The sequence below is a fragment of the Protopterus annectens genome, chromosome 3.part1, assembly GCF_019279795.1.
Source record: "Protopterus annectens isolate FY-2018-M chromosome 3.part1, PAN1.0, whole genome shotgun sequence".
Taxonomy (NCBI): Eukaryota; Metazoa; Chordata; order Ceratodontiformes; family Protopteridae; genus Protopterus; species Protopterus annectens.
The window spans coordinates 739,511,469-739,532,102 of NC_056732.1; positions in this window are offsets into that span (position 1 = coordinate 739,511,469).

The window sequence follows — 20,634 nt, forward strand, 5'->3', positions numbered from 1 at the left end:
TGGCACTAAATATACAGACCCAACTGATATTGCCAACATCCTGGCAGATAGGTTCAGTGCTAACTTTACCCCCCTCTCACCCCCTAAAGAGCCCATGTCTATACCGGAAGAATGCAAAGTTCCTGTAATTACAGCTGCAGAGGTAAAAACCACACTCTCCAAAGCCAAGAACACAGCATCCATGGGACCAGACAACATCCCAGACTGCGTTCTACATGAACTACAGAATGAACTGGCACCCCACCTAAGTACCATGTTCAATCATAGCCTCACCTCAGGCTTTGTGCCTGCTGAATTGCACACAGCAACAGTTATCCCACTCCACAAGGGGGGAGCCACCACGGACCCCGGGAACTACCGCTCCATTAGCTTGATGAGCCTGGTCTGCAAGGCCATGGAACGTATCATCATGGAACTTATAAACAAAGACATTGGTAATCTCCAAACTCTGGACCCCACCCAGTTCGGGTTTGTAAAAGGCAGATCATGTCTCCTAAACCTGATAGACTTCTTTGAAGCAGTCACCAAAGCCGTAGATAAGGGTAAGGTGGTTCACACAGCCTATCTAGATCTTGCCAAGGCTTTTGACACCATCCCCCACTCTGGAATTATAGATAAACTCTCTAAACTAGGTATAAATCCCTATGTCACAAGATGGGTTGCCAACTGGCTCACTGACAGAACCCACACTGTGAAAGAAGCAGACTCCAAATCCGACTTCAGACCAGTGACAAGTGGAGTACCACAGGGTTCAGTCCTGGGTCCTCTCCTGTTTGGTATCTACTTCTCTGAAGTACAGGCTAAGACAGAAGGTCTTTAGCTAATGATGTTCGCAGATGACTGCAAACTATGAGCCATAATCAAAACTCCTAATGATGTGGACATCCTACAAAAGGGCCTCACTGAGACAGATGCCTGGTGTCAAAGCCATGGCCTCAAGCTCAATGCCAAAAAGTGCATTGTCATCCCCTTTGGTAAAAACTCTGTACCCATGAACTACAACATTGGTGGTAGTATACTTAACACTGAAAGTGTAATAAGAGACCTTGGGACACAGGTGGACAGTAGTCTCTCCTTTGATAATCACACAGTAGTCAGGAAATCCTTCTACGTGGCACACCTCATCACAAAAGGTTTCTCATCCAGAAAAAAAGAGATCATTGTTCCCCTCTACTCATCACTCATTAGACCCATTATAGAGTACAATGCCCCTTTTGGTATGTACCTCACAAGACATCTACAACAACTGGAAAGGCCGCAGAAATACCTCACAAACAGGATTACCAGCCTCAAACAAGTGCCCTCCACAGACTTCTCAAAAAACTCCAGCTTTACTCCATTGCATATTGCCTACTCAGAGGTGATCTCTGCCTAGCATACAAAGCTATGTCAAACCCAGAGCTGTTTGACATGCTTCACTTAAAGAAGTCCTAATCCCTCCAAGCTACTTGCTCTAGGAACCTGAACCTTGTCACCACAATTAACAGAACATGCTGGAGCGATAGATTCATGTCCCAGAGACTTCCCATACCCTGGAATAAACTATCTATCTATATCAAACAAAGCTCCTCATTAGCACTCTTCAAGAAAAATCTTGATGACTGGATGGGAAATAGGAAATTCACCCCAGGGATCACCTCTGTGGCTCTGCTCAACAGTGGCACAGGAAAATAATTTTCTTGGGTGGCAAAAGCCAGGGTACCTTTTTGGCTGGGCTTGTATAGGCCCCAGGGCTGATAGCCTAGTACCTACCTATGAACCTATGAACCTATTGCCAGGCACCCAGTATTACTGCTGCACAGGTTTAAACAGCACTGTCCAAGGCCAAGAATACAGCTTCTATGGGACCTGACAATATCCCTGGCTGTGTTCTACATGAACTACAGAGTGAACTAGCAGCTCAGCTGTGTGCCCTGTTCAATCACAGCCTTACCTCAGGCTTAGTCCCTACTGAATGGCACACTGCTATACTCATCCCTCTCCACAGAGGAGTAGCGACTACAGACCCTGGGAACTGTCACCTCATTAGCCTGACAAGTCTGATATGCAAAGCTATGGAACACATTATCATGGACCTAATAAACAAAGATATAGTGAATTTCCACACTCTGGATCCCACAAAGTTTGGTTTTTGTGAAGGGTAGATCATGGCTGCTCATCTTGGTCAATTTCTTTGAGTCAGTAACCAGAACTGTGGATGAAGGCAAGGTGGTTCATACAGCCTACCTTGATCTCACCATTCCCCATTCAGGAATCATAGAAAAACTCAGTAAGCTAGGCATTAACCCCTATATCACTAGGTGGTTTGCAAACTGGCTCACAGATAGAACCCGCAATGTGAAAGTAGCTGACTCCAAGTCAGACTGCTGACCAGTCACAAGTGGAGTCCCACGGGGATCAGTCCTGGGTCCTCTCCTGTTTGGCATCTACTTCTCGGAAGTCCAGGCCAACAGGAAGGGACTCTTGCTGACAAAGTTCGCAGATGATTGCAAGTTGGGAGCTATTATGAACTCCCCAAGTGATGTTGACATCCTACAGAAAGGCCTCACTGAGACCAACGACTGGTGTCAAAACCATGGCCTTAAGCTCAATGCCAAAAACATGTCGTCATCCCCTTTGGGAAAAAAACAGTTCCCATAAGTTACCACATCAATGGTAGTCCACTGAACACAGAAGGTGTTATAAGAGATCTCAGAACACAGGTTGACAGCAGCCTCTCTTTTGACCACCACATTGCCACTGTGGTCAGAAAGTCCTTCAATGCTGCACATCTCATTCTATGGGTTTTGCATCCAGGAAGAAAGAGGTCATTGTCTCTCTCTACTTTTCTCTCATTACACCAATCGAGTACAATGCCCCATTTGGCATGTACCTCACCAGACACCTGCAACAACTGGAGAGACCACAAAGGTACCTCACAAAGAGGATCCTCAGCCTTAAACACTTGTCCTATATGGACAGACTCAAAAAACTCCAACTATTCTCTGTATCATATCTGCTTGACTTACAAAGCCATGTCTGACCCAGCTCTGCTAGAAATTCCATATCTAAAGAAATCCCAATCCCTCCACACCACAGGCTCCAGAGACCTCAATCTCATTACCACAGTCAACAGAACGTGCTGGAGGGACAGGTTCATAACCCAGAGACGGCCCATGCTATGGAATAGACTTCCCATACATGTCAAACAGAGTGCCTCACTGGCCCTCTTCAAGAGAAATCTTGATGAGTGGATGGAAAAAGAAAATTCAACCCGGGAATCACTCCAGTGGCTCTACTCAACAGAGGAACTTGGAACTAAGGTCGAGTGGCAGGATGCCAGGGTAATCCTATGGGCTAGGGTTGTAACGGCTTCAGGGCCATTTGCCTAGTACACATCTATGAACCTATGAACCTAATTGAATTGTGGTGCTATGGTATCTGTGGTATTTGAGGTGGTGGGTGGTGGGGTAGTGGATAGCCCTGGATTAAGCAGTTGTTTGATAGTTAACCAGAATTTTTGAGGGTTGTTCTGATGTTTTTGTTGTGTTCTGTGGTAATATGACTTTTTGTCATTCTTAACCTACTTTTTGGCTAGGTTTCTTAATTTCCTATATGTGATAAGGTTGTCTTCATGTTTAGCCCCTTGAAAGTGTGAACAGGCTCTGTCTCCCTATTCGAGAAGTAGCTTGGTGTCCTTGGTAAGCCATTGCAGTTGTTTAGATTTAGCACAAATTTTCCTTAATGAAGCTAGGTTATTTAAAATATTCATAAATGTATTATTAAAGTTTTGAACTCCTAGGTCTAAATGGAAGTGTTTTAAAGGAGACCAGTCACATTGCTGATGGAGGAAATTGAATATGACATGGGAGATGTTTTTTTTTTTTTTTGCTACAAGGATGTTTAACTGTGATATTTTTGGGGTTACATATCCACTGTCTAAGTAGGAAGGTGGGTAAATGATCACTTCAACAGTCTGTAAGGCAGCCAGATTGGTAATCAAGGCTAGGCCTGTTTGTTATTATCCAGTCCGGGACTGAATGTTTGTTGATGTTTTTGTCTGTTCTGGTGGGGAGAGTATAGTTTGAGAGAAATTATAGTGGTTAATAAATTTGGAATGTTTTTTAGAAGAGCAGGAGTGCCAGTCTTAGTTAAAGTCCTCTAAGATAATTGTTTCCTGGTTGAACATTGTAGATTTTCAGCAGAGGAGATTTTCAATGATGGATTGGTTATTTCCTAGAGGGAAGTAAGTAGTGATTATTATTATTATATTTTTTGGGGGAATTTATTTGTAGGCATGCTATTTTATATTTATGAATCACCGAGGTCTGGAGGTTGATACTCTATTCAATCTAGTTTGAGCACAGCTTTGTACATAATTGCTGTGCCACCACCATGCCTATCAAGTCTGATTATGTTGTAGCCTTGAGTTAAAATTTCAGTATCTTTTATATGGGGTTTCAGGCAGGTTTCAGCTAAGATTGCTATATCGGGTGAGTAAAGGGAAGGGGTAGCATGGAAATCATTTACATGGTTTACAATGTTTCTAAGATTCATGTTAATAAATAGAAGGTTAGAGCTGTTGAGTTTTTCAACAGGGCTGATGTGTGTTAACTTGCTGTTACACTGAAATGGGATATTTTTTTAATATGAAGGGGGGGGCAGATGGGGTGGACGGCCTGGGTTTGGGTGTATGTCCCCACTTTGCTTAATTTGAGTGAGTGTGAGTAGGAATAGATGAGAAATTTTGGATAAGAGTCTGAAATATTTATGGAGTAGGTGTGGTAATGGTTGTGTGTGGGCGTATTTGAATGTAAAGAGCTCTGTGTTGGAACTATTGTATAGCTGTGATGATATGTATATATTAGTGAAGGTAGTAATGTGATTCAATGTGTCTGAGTGCACTGGAGAGCAGATATTTATGATTTGTAGTGTGTGATAAGAGGTGGTGTGGCAAGCAATGATGAGTAAGGAAAGGAGTGCAGTGTATGGTAGTAGCATGTTTGCTGATAGCATGGTAGTGTAAGGAGGTGATTGTGGGGTGTGAGAAGTGAATGACTTAGTGTTTAGTAGTTGATTAGTGATGCTTGCTAGGGGTGGTGGTAGAGAGATTTGGGATGTAGGGATTGGCTTAAATGGGTAAGGGATATGTTGGGATAAATAGGCTGAGATTCCTATAGGTAGAGCTGAGGGGATGATGTGTAGGGGGTGTAGATTTAGACTTAGAAGGGCAGAGATAGGCTAACTGGGTTAAAGGGGTGTGGTTAGATTAAGTATAAGTTTAGGTGTAGTGTGGGTAGGTGGGAATTGGGGGTAGGGTAAGGGAATGGAGTGGGAAGACACAGGTCCAGATGTGGGCAGCAATGAAAAAAAAATCTGAAAATTGTTTGCACAGAGTATGGACTAATTGCACAGAGTGTGGATGTATATGCTAACTTCTGAGTGTGAGATTTATGGGGATTTATTAGAGAAAGATGTACTGGTGTATAGACTATAATCCAAGGAGATAACATAAATACTTTATGTCAGAGAAATACAGTTAAAAAACTTACGAGAAAGAGTCTAATCAGAGAATCAAATACTTACTGTTTTTTTTTAAATGCCTAGCTAGAAATTGTGAGAATGTAGGTTGACAGAGATTTTAGGCCTGGACCACAAATGGGGGAGGGATAATAATGTGGAAGGGTGAGCTAAGCAGCTGTTGCTCCTGGTGGAATGCTCACTGGTTGAGTGTGGCTTAGGAAAACTAGTAATGGCAGTTAGCAATGGCTTTATATTATTAATTATAGAAATTTTCTAATAATTTCACAGCATAAAGCCTTCTGCAATGTTTGTTTCTTTGTAAGCCACAGAGTTGCAGCAGTAGCATTGTCGCCTCACAGCAAGAGGTTCTCCCGTTCGATTCTCGTCTGGAGCACCTTCTGTATAGAGTCTGCATGTCCTCCCCACAGTCGAGTGGCATTCGAAAGACATGTGTAGAATGGGCATGCCTTCGTTGGAGGTTGGGCGTCGAGCTGGCACCTCAGCACCATAAAAATCTACTGACACTCATTAGCGGACCAGAGTTCCGGTGTGGCGACCCCTAACCGGGAGAAGCTGAAAGAAGAACAACAACAATGTTTGTTTCTTTGGTCCTTTTCCATGCAGACAATGTTTGAGGGTGTCTGGTTCAAATAAGCAGTAATTATTTCTTGCTGGAAAGAATGAGTGCAGGTCTTAATGGATTAACTTTAATCATCGAACGTTCAGAACATCTACATTCTAATCATCAAGCCCAGAACATCGATGTTCAGAACATCGTCGGTTTAAAGTGGAAGTGCCAGGTCAGTAAAATTGTAGAATTTTGGGTGTGTATGCAGGGCAGCAGGTTCCCTGCATGTTGTGTGTGTGTGTGTGTGTGTGTGTGTGTGTGTGTGTGTGTGTGTGTGCCATCTGAGTGTTGGCATTGCAGGTACGGAAATCTCCGTTAGCTACCGCATATAGCGGTAAATGGGAGATTTCCCTTACCCCACTGTAGTGCGATCTCAGAGTTGGAATATTAAAGTAGGGGGGTGTGGGGGGTGCAGGGTGGCAAAGCCCCCCTCCATAAAATAGTTTTTTTAAGTGTTTTTGTGTGGTTCATTTTGAACCTTTGATGTTCTGAACATTGATGTTCTGGTCTTGATGATTAAAATTTCGATGTTCTGAACATTCGATGATTCAAAGTGAATCCATCTTAATATGGGAAAGGCAAAACTGTTGCTTCAGACAAGTTGGTTACACTCTAAAAAGAAGCGAGAGAGAGAGATAGAGAGTAATATGAGATAGCATAACTAGTGCTGTTAAGCTACAATCAATTTCATCAACATAGCAGGTCAGCATTTCAGACATAGCTTCATCAATTGTATCTACATATCAAATTAAATAACTGGTCAAAAATGCAAGTAGTGGAATTCTAACTTTAAAAGCTTAAAAAACAACAGTGCAAAACAACATGCAGTACATTTCCTTACAGTTAAGCAATTTTAGTAGAAAAGCATGCGATTGATCTTAATCGCTTTACATGCGACGTACCATGAATATTTAAATGCGGTTGTTCAATCTTGTTTCACTAGATAGCTATGTCAACAGAACTCTGCAACTGATATTTTCTGACTGTTTATAAGGTGACAAAATGTTTAAAACAACACTCTGAAAGATAGCCGTCATGAAATGTGTTTAAATTCAGCTATAACAAATAGTGAAGGAATGGACCGTGGAACAAACTACAATTGAGATCTCACTTTCTGTTGTTCTTGTTGCTTGTTCAATATTTAATGTCTAGTGGCCTCATTGACTAGTAAACATTGTAACAGGCCAGCCTGGATGTACTTGGATTGTACACTGGCAGCCTTTAGTAGTAAATTACACTTAGACAAGCTGTTAAACATATTGCTGTTGATAACACAAAGAGCACATAGGTGTTTTACAGCAAAACAGTTACACTAATATGTATGGTGGCTAACAGGAAAGGCTGAAATGCTAAACAAGCTAGTATCATATAGCCATTGAATACAATGATCAAGCTACTGATTTAGAGCAGATAATGACACAAAGCTGTAAAGCAGCCAAAAGAAGAAACCGTTTTCGGTTCAGGTATATTGAAGCAGAGCACTGTTCTTCTACATAACGAGAAGTAGAAAGACAGAAGATGTTGTTGCTGTCAGTCTGCTCTTTCCCACTACAATGAGAACTGTTGTATCAAGATGTGTGTCTGTTTCCAATTCGGTTTTACAAAACCTACATATGTAGGTTTCTCCCACATGTTCAATGGACTTTGTAAACCAGCGTGTATGTAGCCCACTATTTGGGCTGCCAATATTAACCTTTCATTTCTTGGTGTGAATTTGCCTCTCCTTAACCATTCCTGCATTTGTTCTTGATCAACATCAGACTCTTCGAGAAGTTTTCTATACTTGCAACTATATTTATGTTTTTTCCACATTCTTAGCTTTCTCATCTGGTCCTTCATCTTACATTCTTTCTTTTGTTTTTTGGCACATTCAGTTGCTGCCTGGTTTTTATTCACTTATGGTTTGATTTCCATTCCTGCTTGACATCGATATGCTTCTGCTAAATTAAGCAGAGATGTCATCTTAGACTTATTCTCCTCATGTTTCAAAAATTTTACTACATTTGGATCTTGTGAGGTTAGTAAATATGTGTGGAGTCCCACGATTGCACATCTATACATGTAACCAATTTCAAGGAGGCACATCCTTCCGTTGAAATGGGGAATATATAATCTTGGTATACACTGATTTTTATAAATCATTTGATAAGCATGAAGCATCCTTCTTGTTTTAATATCCAGTTTATGCAATACTTTTTAGGGCCAGTCAATCACTCCAAAACTATAAGTTAGGAAAGGAAGAGCAAATTGATTTATAGCTTGGATCTTGTTCCGGGATGTCAATTCTGTTTTCAGGATTAATTTAAGACTTCTAAAGTACTCCTTACTGAGATTTATTTGCGTTTGTTCATGTTTTATTGCTGATTCTTCATCAATTCCCACGTATTTATGCACTCCCTCTTGCTCAAGTTCTTTTATATCACATTCTTGTGCCAAACTGATATTTTCCCGGTGTGGCAATTTTCCTTTTTTAAGGTTGCTTTTGCACATTTATCAAGACCAAATGACATTCCAATATTATCTGAAAAAGTTCTGACAACCTGCAGCTGTGCTTTCAGTTCCGCATCTGACGAGCTATACAGTTTTAAATCATCGACAAAGAGAAGATGGGAAGTCATTAGACTTTGTTGTTTTCTAGGAGCCAAATTTTAGCCTAAGCTGTTAAGTAAACAGCTTAATGGATTAATGTCAAGGCAGAATAGCAATTGTGAGAAAGAGTCACCCTGGACTATCCCCCTTTGAATTTTTATCTTTGGGATAATAATCTGTCCTTTATCATGGCTTAATTGCAAAGTGGTCTGCTACTGTTTCATGGTTACTGTAATGTAGTCAATCAATGTAGGGTGTATTTTATACATTGTTAAGCACTCTTTTATCCATGAATGTAGAATATTATCAAATTATTTTTTTGTCGTCAATCCATACCATACTCAGATTCTTCACCGTCTTACAGTTCTCCACTATAACTTTGTTTAATGACAAATGATCCTTTGTTCCATATGACTTTCTTTTATTGCCCTTTTGTTCTACTGCCATAATTGAATTTTCTTCTAAATGACTATAAACTCTGTCGGCGTCAATTTCCATGTATAGTTTACATGTCGTTGGAAGACAAGTTATTGGTTTATAATTTTTAGGGTAGCTTGCAGGTTCACCCTTAAGTAAGAGCATTGTTGTTAACCAGTGCAGTGTGTGTTCGGGGTGTGTATATAAATAGTTCTTACTCATGGCTAAATCCTCATGCTAAGAAGTTAATACTTTAATCCAAAAGTTAGATACTGCATCTGGGCCTGGAGTTTTTCAGTTAGTGGCTTTTCTTAACTTTGTGTCAATCTCTCAGGCTGTTATTTCATCCCATTTCATATCCTGTACCTTTAAACTTCTTATTCTTCCTTTTACTTTTTCTATCCATTTAGCATCTTTGTTATGTTCCACTAGATCTTCATAGATACTTCTCCAAAATGTATCTACTTCCTCTTTTTTGGCAGTCTTTCAATTAATTCCTTTTACCTTATTTCCCAATTCTCTATTAAACTATTTTTGAGTCATCAATAAATTGTTTATTTTGTGCTTTTTCCTTATATTTATCTTTATATCTTCTAAGTCTTTCCACCTGTTTTGAAATTTTAGTTTGTTATCTCCAATAGTGCATAATAGAGCCTGTTTGTTTTAATACTGCACATTGCTTTAATCACAGTATTTTTGTTGATCTAGTCCCTCTTCTATAATCTTCTAACATTGACATTTCTTGTCTTAGCTGCTTTATAGTTTTCTCTATTCAATATTTCCATAATGATATTCGCTTTTGCCCCCCTTTTCCCTCGCTACCCTCTGTTTCTGTTGCAGAACTTTATCAGTTATTAATTTAGCTGCACAATAATATATTCTGTTTACTCCTGTTATATCACATGGATCTCTATGGACAGTCCTAATTACTGTGTTCATTTGTTTTATCAAGCTTCTGACTTTTGGGGTTTTATTAACCTTCTGCAGTCTGTTTCTCTCATTGATCTTGATATATCTGTCTTTGTCTATTAAATCAAACAACTCTTCTCTTAACTCATTTTCTTCCATACTGAGGGCACATCCTTTGTTTTCTGTTTCCTGCAGGCATTCTATAGAAAGTTCTACAGCATCTTCCTGTGGCACATTCTCTTCAATTTCATCCTGTGTCATCTGTTGTTCTGTCATATGGGAATTCACTGGCCTATCAGTCCTCAACATTGACTGCATCAGAGTTTCCAGTTTCCTGTTCCTTTCCTTGCTGTCTAGCTTCAAATTAACATTTATACTGGTTTCCTGTGGAAGGTTCCAAAATATCTTGATATGGCACCTGACCAATAGCTTCCTGTTCCACTGGTTTCCCCTTAATTTGGATATCCACTGCTCTATCCTGTTGTGGTGCTTTCTGCATTTGATTTTCTACACTGAATCATTTCCTTTGCAGCTGTTCCATTACCTCAATTTCTATTTCTTTGACTTCTCCATTACTCATCTCTTTTTCTACTTTTCCTCTTAGTTTTCTTATTTTTTGTATTGTAAAATTTTCCATATCCGGATTCCTTTCCCTATATTTTTCTTCAAATATCTTTGGTGCTGCTCTTTTTGAATTGGTTAGTTTTGCTTTCTCCTTTGCATAAATATTACACCATATTAAATATCTTTTCCTTTCCCCTGTAGATATTTCTTCTTCACATGTTTCCTGATCTTCTTGTTTTACCTTATTCTGGGGACTCACTCCATAATACTGTGATGTAGTCTATTTTAGACCTTCTATGTTAAATCCTTCACTTCGCAGGCACTCCATAACTTTAACTTCTATTTCTTTAACTTCTGCTTTACTAATCGTCTTTTCTGCATTGCATCTTTGTGCTATTAATCTTTTTATCGTGAGATTTTCCATATCTGGATGTCTTTGCCTATATTTCTTTTCGAATATCTTTGAGACTGCCTTCTCTATATTAGTTAACTTGGATTTTTCCTTTGCATGAATATCACCATATCAAATTTCTCTTTCTTTCCCATGTCCATATTTCTTTTTTATATTTTTCAAATATCTCTAGGTTTTGTTGTTTATATTTTCTCACTTCCTCAGATGCTTCTTTTTCCAAATAGATCAAAATGTTTTGATCTATATACGTTTTTTCAAAAAGCTGTTGTATTAATGAACACACATTTTTATTTGAAGCTTCTGGCAATTTTTCCTGCGGAAGTATTTTTCTTTCCTCTAATTTCTCTCTTAATAATTTTGTATATCTTGTGTCTGGAAATTCTGGGCTCTTTACATTATAGTAACAATACATAATTTCTTTCTTATCCTCAATAGTCCCCTCTATTGTCTTTATGATTCTTCTTTGGCCAATACATTTTTGTCGTTTTTGTGGACTGCTACTTCCTTCTACAACAGAGAGGGGCATCCTCCCCCTGAGCTTGGCCTGGCCCCATTGTAGGAATGTTTCCATATTTTGAGGATTCTACACTGTCATTGTTTCCATTCTTGGCACCAGTATGCCTACTAGGATTGGGCACTTTTTTATCCTTGGTCTTGTGCACTCAGCTATCTTTTTTATTTTTGATTTACTTCTGTCCAGCATATATGCTATATAAATACAGTCTATATATCAGTGTTCACTTGGTGAGATTTTATGAAAAACAGGGTCTGCCTCGCGAATGTACTCACCAAGACTTGAGGATGAATTCAATTTCAGCACTACTACTCTCCTTTGCTTGCTGACTTTTCATCTCTCCATCAGGACCGAGCAGAGTATGTCATCAGATTATTCTCTTGAAGAGACTTTTTTCTGGAAGATTATCTAAGTTGAAAGAGTTTTTTTCAGTGGAAGCAGAATAAAATTCCTGTGGCACAGAAAATGTATTATGCCTTCTTACAGTTACAGTTGTTAAATGTTGTGGCCACACCTGCAGTGTTTCCTGCTTTAGAGACTATTTTTCTCATTGCTGCTTTACCTGACAGTCAATCTTCTGTTTACAAGAAGTCATATAGGTTATGCAATGTACCCCAGTACCCCAGTCATACAAGTACCTGTTTTAATTTTAAAGTGGATCCAGCAGTTGCTTCCCTTTTCAAATCTGTGACTGTCAAACAGATTTCTTCTGCTACCCTCTTTCCCTCTGACAACAATGGAAAAGCAGTGAATAAGGTGGGCAAGACAATGTATCCTTCCAGTACTTTAACCTTTCAGGATATTAAACTGCCAAACTCATATGTTTAAGTTTTTACTGTTATCTTTTGAGAAAATGCAGACATTAATATTTAACCTTCCTTCTTCTAAAGTAAAGAATTTATTAAATGCTTCCATAACAGGTGTTTCTCAAGGGACTTTAAAAGTACATGTATGATGCTACTGAATCTTCTTCTAGAGTAGCTACTTCTGGTTCAGTTTTGAGGAGATTTTCTTGGCTCTGTTCTCAAAACCTTCCAGAGAATGTTAAAACTGAACATTTAAATTCTCTCTTATGTAAAGATGTTTTATATGGCCCTTTCCTCCACATCAGCTTTCTTTTCCAACAGGCAATTTAAGCTTCAATGAGCTGGAAAACAGGCTTTTAAAAACAACTAGAAAGAGGCTGAAAACAGAATGGAAAAGCCTCTAAAAAACAAAGTCAGCCTCCCAGTCAGCATGACTATTCACCTCTCTAGGTACCTCCCCCACACCATATCAACCAATCAATGTCCCGCAGACATCATCTTCCACTTTGACATTAGATAATTTCAGACAGTTGTAATCTGAGTATAATCTAGCAGGAGTACTCTTGGCAATGGGAATCCTTTCCTGTTTTCTAGGAAATTCCCCCTTTTCCAGGGAACTAGACCTTTCTATCTCTTCCCATCCTGATACATATATGTCTCATGGAGTCAAAGAACCACTGTCTGTTATGTTCTGTAGAAAATTCTTCTATTCAAGGATTTTCCTACTTCCCAAGCCAGCAGGATCCCAGAAGCAGTATTGGATCTTTCATATCTGAACCTCTTTGCCAAGATTCCAAAGTTCAAGGTGTTATTTCTTTAGTCTCTTGTACCCCTGATTAACCCCTTTAGCTTTCATGGTAAAACTGGATCTAAGGGGTGCCCATCATCACAGTCCCATTTCACACCACATCAGGCACTTCTTAAGATTTGTTGTACCTGACTAGCATTATCAGTTCTCTGCTTACCCTTTGGATTGTCGACTGCGGTAATGTTATTCACAATATGCCTAAGTCCAGTCATTGTATCCTTCAGACTTCAAAGCATTCGCATGTTTCTGTTCTTGGAAGATTGCCTTATATTTGCAGACTCTGTTTCCAGCTGTAAAGAGGCTTTTGTCAACTGTTCAGAAACTTCTTCTCAAGCTGGTGTTCCAAATCAAATTTCAGAAGTCTGTTCTCATCCCTTCTAACAGAATGATATTTCTGGAATATGTGTTGACTCAACCATGGGAAGAGCCTTTCTTCCTCTACATAAAGTAGATGTATTTCAGTAGTTCTTCTTGAATTTCTCAAAATCATGTATGTGCAAGGGAGTTTCTCAGACCTTTCTGTACATGGTATCAATAATTCTCATGCTACCCATGGCCAGACTACACATGCGAAAAATACTGTGGTATCTTAGAATAGTCTTGACTCAGCATCTACACGCTTTGTCTTTTGAGATCCAAGTTGTGGAATTTGAAAAGTGGAAGTTGGATGGTGGGTAGACCAGATGGTTTGTAACTATAGTCTTCTATTCTCACTGCAGATCCCCTAGCCAGTCAGTCACCATAGACTCATGAGACCTGGTATGGAAAGCAGTCACAAAAGGGATAAAAGTGCAAGCTCAATGGAATCCTGCAGACAGACAAAAGCACATAAATGTCCGAGATGTTGGCAGTGTACCCAGACAAAACCACTGTGATATGGTACATAAACAAACAAAGGGGTTCCAGATTATACCTTCTTACCTTCTAGGCAGAGTTGCTATGATTGCCTGTGAGGTAGCAACTTATCTCAGTTTGACTCTTCGGGCTTTGTACATTCTATCAGAACAAAATCCTGTTGCCGGCAAGCTCAGCAGCACCAGAAAAGACCATCACAAATTGAAACTTTATTCTGGCATCTTCGTGGAACTGATCCACCTGGGGGAAACACCTCAGTTAGGTCTGTTTGCCTCCTTTCAGAACAACCAACTAAAGAAATTCTATTTCTGGACTACTTTTACACAGGCCTGGAAGACAGATGCATTCTCATTACCAGGGATGAGAATGTTGCTGTATACCTTTCCTCCATTTCCACTGATATCTTGGTTCTACTAAATATTCAGATAGAGTCTCCATAAATTATAGTGGTTACCCTCTTTTTGCAACAGTGATTCTCCCTCCTTTTTAGTCTGATCAGATGCAATTACCATAAGCTTCCTCATAGGCTGTATTTACTCACACAAGACAAGGGGAGTTTGATGCACCCCAGTCTGCAAACTCTGCAAGTAACTGACTGGATGATAGCATTTTGATATCTTTTAGGTACCTTTTTTCCGGAGCATGTGCAACAGGTACTAAAGGTGGTGAGAAAACCTGCTACAAGAAAATCATATATGTGCAAGTAGAAAATAATTTCTATTTCATGTTAAATAAAGAGTCATGATCCTATTCAGGCCTAACTCTCTGGTTCATGATTATTTTTCTGAAATATTGTCCACCGGACTGCTGTATTCTTCCATCAAAATACATTTGCCAGCCATTTCTGCTTGTCTGCTTGTAAACCCACATTCTGATAATGCTCAAATTAAACAGTTTTTGAAAGGAGTGTTATGCACTTGTTCATCAGTAAACATCTGGTTTCTCTCTGTGATCTTAACTTTGTGCTTGAAAGACTTCCTCTGTCTCCATTTGAACCACTCATCTGACTGATTTGAGGTTCTCAACATTGAAGACTGTTTTGTTTATTGCTCTGCTAGTAGAGTATCTAAGTTACAAGTTCTTATGGTGTCAACCCCATCTCATTTTTCACAAGGACAGGGTTTCTTTGAGAACAAATCATAACTTAATAACTAAAGTCATATCATACTTTAAGCCAGTTTATTCATCTCCCAGTCTTCTGACATATGCAGCTTAGGGTCTATATTACATCATCAAATGATTAGGTGATTGAACACCTAAACACCGGCCATGTAATATTGAAAGCAAAATACAGCGAATGGCCAATTTAACACAGGGAAAGATTTCCCTTGGCCGTTCGATGGATTTTCCCATTTTCTCCACTATGGAGCGATCTCAGAATTGGTATGTTTCATTAGGGGGGTTTGAGGGGCACACCACATCAGGGGATGTGGGAGTGAAGTCCCCCACTTAGTTTGGCTGCAAAGTTACATTTTTTTTTGTGGCAGACGGTAACGTTTCCCGGCGGCATTCGCCATTTTGCAGTTCGATATTATGTGGTTGATGTTTAGGTATTCAATCACCTAATCATTTGTAATATAGACCCTGCAGCTTAGGCTACTATGTTGTGTCTTTCAGCTTTTCCTGGTTAGGGGTCGCCACAGTGGAACTCCGGTCCGCTAATAATTGGCAGTAGATTTTTACGTGCCGAGTTGCCAGCCCTGAAGCAAAATTTTCAACAAAGGTACACCCATTCACGCATGTCTCCACACAGAAGATGCTCTAGTTGAGAATCGAACATGACAACATCTTACTGTGAGGCAACAACACTACCGCAGTACCACCACTGCAGTCTATGACCTATTAGAATATCTGCTGCTAATTTATTTACACAACTGTACTTTCCCTAATATGTTACTAGCAAATTCAGGGCTAGAACACAGTGCAGCTTCTATGATAAAAAAAAAAAAGAAAAGAAAAAAATCAGCCTTCTGTTGTATTAAGAACGCAGCTAATAAACTTCCTATCTAGTCTGTTTGCAGATTGCTGTTGCAAGAATGTAAGAAAGGAGATCTCCAAAATATATACCACAATTATACACACTATACATTCCAAATAAACATTAGGTTTTGTCTTTGTTATTTCGGAATCCTTACTGGCCGTTGATGCCCTTCTAATGGCTATAGGAAGTTTCAGTAACTATTGCCATGTCTGACCTACCTCTGCTTGCACCACTAATGGTATTTACATGTTTACCAGTTCTATAGCCCTGATGTACTGAAGCTAAGCAAATAGTATCCTAGTTAACTGTTGAAATAAAACCTTACTAAGGTGCATTGTTCTGTATGTGTTCAAGCAGATTAGGATGAAAATCATTCTTCTAACCATTAGTATTTACACTGGTTATTCAGGCCTAATAGCTCTAACATATAAGGCACTAGTGTAGAGTTGCTTACATGGATGTAACAAAAAATACATCTTTGTTACATATTTGGAGAATAAAAATTCACAGCATGCAGATCTCTTTGTTTTGTAGTACTGCAGTGTCCTACCAATAGTGCAACAGATGTGCTCATATAACAGAACTTGGATGAAATTTCAGTACAGGTCATGATGGTCAGGATTTTTACCTTTCCCTAAGATACAGCAATGTCAGAATTAATTTTATTAAATCAAATGGTGCAGAGAAATGTTGCAGCCAGAGTAACTGCCTTAACAGAGAAAAATGCATCATCAAAAACAAGGAAATTCATTTTTCTGTGACTTAACTTGCTGGCTTTTGATGGACTACCCTGGACGCATGGCATTGCTTTGTGACCCATGGGTCACTGGCCAACTATTAGTTTCTGACAACTCCAAGTGGTCTTCTAAGCCATGATTGCATCAGTGTCCAGAAAAAGAGATGAGCATATGAAAACAAATCTATTTTACGTCTCTGAGACACATAGTGAGTGCACAGTTTTTGTTACAGTTGCACTGAGAAGACTGTTGTGCAGAGAATACATATCTATAGAAAAAAAAAATAAACACGTAATTTACTATACAACTCACTTTATACTTTATTGCATGTTACATGCAGTAAGTGCTATATGGGCTCCTCATAATTTTCCAGCAATACAATTATTTAGATTAGCTGCTAGCATGGATTGTAATGCTGTTGCTGAATTGGAAGATGAAGTCTCAAACATATGAAAAGGTAAATGTAATTAATGTTAAATAACACCAAAAATGTAAAACCTGTTATTACAGATTACAAGTGTTTTTAAGGGGCATGCCCCCTGTAGCCCCTACATGAAGGGATGTTCTATCACACTCCTGCAACTTACATGTACTACCTCTGAAATCACTGTACCTTAACTTGAGTAATTTCTATTTTCTCCACTTGTACTTAAATATTTGCATTTCTGAAATGTGCACTTATTGCCTTTGAACTTAGTATAATGGAAATTCTGTAAGAAAATACCTGGTTTGCCTGGACAAGGCACAACAAACATTCACTAGATGCATATTCCTAAATTCACAGAAACTTGTAGTTTTTCTTATCTCAGTGTAAATTCCAGATAATCAGCCAGTCACTGCTATCTTTTTGGGGAATAGTTAAACAGATGAAAAAAATGGACATTTATTGAGAAAAAAAAGGTTAGTGTGCAACTTAAAATTCATTACACACAAGCAAAAGTTGAAAAGAAAAATTAGCTTTATATTAAATTGATAAGTAGTTGTTATGCATGTAATCCAGAAAACCATAAATGGGCCTAGCCCGAATTCCCAGTTGTCCCAAAGAACAATCTGATTTCTTTTAAGTGCCTATCTCAAACTCACACACTAGGCAAAAGAAGTCTGAGGGAATCAAACCAAGTATTACAAGAAGAAGCTTGTTAACAGTTCATAACCTTAATTCACCACGCTAACAGCCAGACTTAAACTGCTACAGTGCTTTTGAACAACCATAGTAGTATTCGAGCCTACAATCTTCTGATCCAGTCAGAAGCCTTAACCATTCGGCTGTGTGGCCAATCTATTTGGAATGCCACACCCCACAAACATAATTTTATATCCCCCTGGTCAAAAAAGCAGTTGGCCACCCACTGGCTGGGAGGGGATGGGAGGTCATGTGTCTTAATTTTTTTGCACATATTTTGCATCTTCTTCCAGAATGATTGTTTCTGTGTATCTCTGTAACAGAGAACCGATGAGACATATGTGGCAATAAGGATTTAAACCCATGGATGAATCATCTGCACTGGATTCTATAAATGTTAGCCAACTCATATAGCATGCATGCAGTGATAATAATGTTTTGCAATGATAGAGTGTGTGTCTGTGCGTGTCTCTTTATGTACTGTCTGTCTGCGTACATGTGCAAGTTTACACATGTGCACTTGTCTGTTTACAGCCCCATATACATCTGTCTATACCTATATTTCTATGTACACATCTGTACATGCACACACGCGCGCACACACACACACACACACACACACACACACACACACACACACACATATATATATATATATATATATATATATATATATATATATATATACACAGATATAGATATATTGATACAGATATAGATATATTGATACAGATTTTATATATATATATATATATATATATATATATATATTATATATATATATATATATATATATATATATATATATATATATATATATATATATATATATAGCTACATATATTTACGAGAGGGAAGCTGCATGTGTGCATAATAACTTTTCCTATATTCTTGCCTTGTCTGTAGGAACATCTAGTCCTTTTAACCATTAGGAATGTTTAGTAGCTCTCCACCACTTCAAAACATTAAATGCTGCTTGTAAATAGGGATCATTACCAACCTCATTACTAAGTAAATTCTGGGAATAGTCAGGTAAAAGGCACATTAATTGTGTGTTCCATTTGTAGTATGTTAAATGAACAGTTAAAACACTTCTGTAATAAGCTAAATTATTGAAATGCATGTAATGGCTTTGAAGGATCATGCAAGGCGTTTAACTGACACAATTTAAACAGTAACTGTTAACCTAATAAAGCAGAGTTGCTGTTATGGAACCATCAGATAATTTGCAGGTGTAATCTGCAAGCAAAAGTTGTTTAATAGCACCATCTACAGTCCACAGACATTTCCTTGAAGTCACTGAAAGGACAAAGAAAGCCTGACATTTCTGGCTTTAATATACTCAGTTTTCTAAACTATTAATTCATTAAGCATTCTGATTTCAAGGTTTGTGAGCAGGAAGGCACACTACAGAGTGAATTAAAATAGCATTATACAGTAGCATTTGAGTAATGTGTTCTTCCGAAATTTCTAAATCACATAAGTGTTTTGCCAGGTTATTTGGATATAATAATTGACAGATTTCAGTCATCTTTATGCAAAACACGAGCTATTACGAAGTACAAGAATGGACCTTCTTAATAAACAAGTTCCAGTATTCTAGCTGATATCAGATCCATGTTTTCTAACTGTCATCCTCTTTTAAATTTCCACACATCCATTTCCAATATCTGACTTATCCATTCATTTCACAGCAAGTAGCAATCAAAATGCAGGGACTGATCATGTCTGGAATGCAGTTCTGTCAGAGGGACACACACACACACACACACACACACACACACACACACACACACACACACACACACACACACACACACACTCACTTATACACTGCATTAAGTCCTTGGGAGCAACCTTTTCAGCAGTAACCTATGTAAACACAGGGTTATGGGTAGTCAGTAACTTCTAAGCAAGATACCCACTGCTCATAACACTGTGGGGTGGTCAATAACTTCTAAGCAATGTACGGTTTCAGGGAATGAGTGACCAGCTGGGGTTATGTAGAATATAAGGGGTTATCTGATTGTAATTGGGCCTCATTACTTTCCCCTCCTCTCTACACTCCACCATCTCCAAAGCATCCCATATATTTCCATGGCTGAAAAAGAGCCCTTATACATCTGTTTATAACATATGACAACAGTATAACTCAATGAACATTTGTTAAAAGAAGATCCTAAAAAATGAACCAATGCTCTTCACAAAGATTATTAAGTCAGCAGTTGAGACCATCACAGGAGCCAGTCCCACAGGCCAGTTCACATGTTTGTCAGTATGCAGACTCTTCTATGAACAGTACATGTACCTGGTAGCATACTTTTTCAGTACAGCCACAGGTCTTTTGACAAGCATTTATTTTTTTAAATATTACAAATCAAATTTACAAAAAAAAGTCACAGAACTTTCTTGATTTCAAAGGACATCTTGATTGCCAGGTAAGCAATACAAATGTAGTACAAAACCAACAACACACACAGCACTGCACAAACAGAAATGCTGATTTGCTCAGTGCGTGTCCCATTACACAATCATCATATCTACTAAAGAGCCTAATTTTCATCTTGCTGCTGATACCCTTCTTATTTCATGGACAATGACAATGAGACCTGCAGTTTATAGATTATCATCTATAAAAGCAGAAAGTTTCAAAAACAACTACTGACCGGCATATGATCCTAACAATGTCATGTGCAAAAATTTAAAACTAGTCTGTGCACTAGACAAGTGAATAACATCCTTAAGATTTATTTGCAGATAAGTACAGCATTATATACAGAGGGTACAGA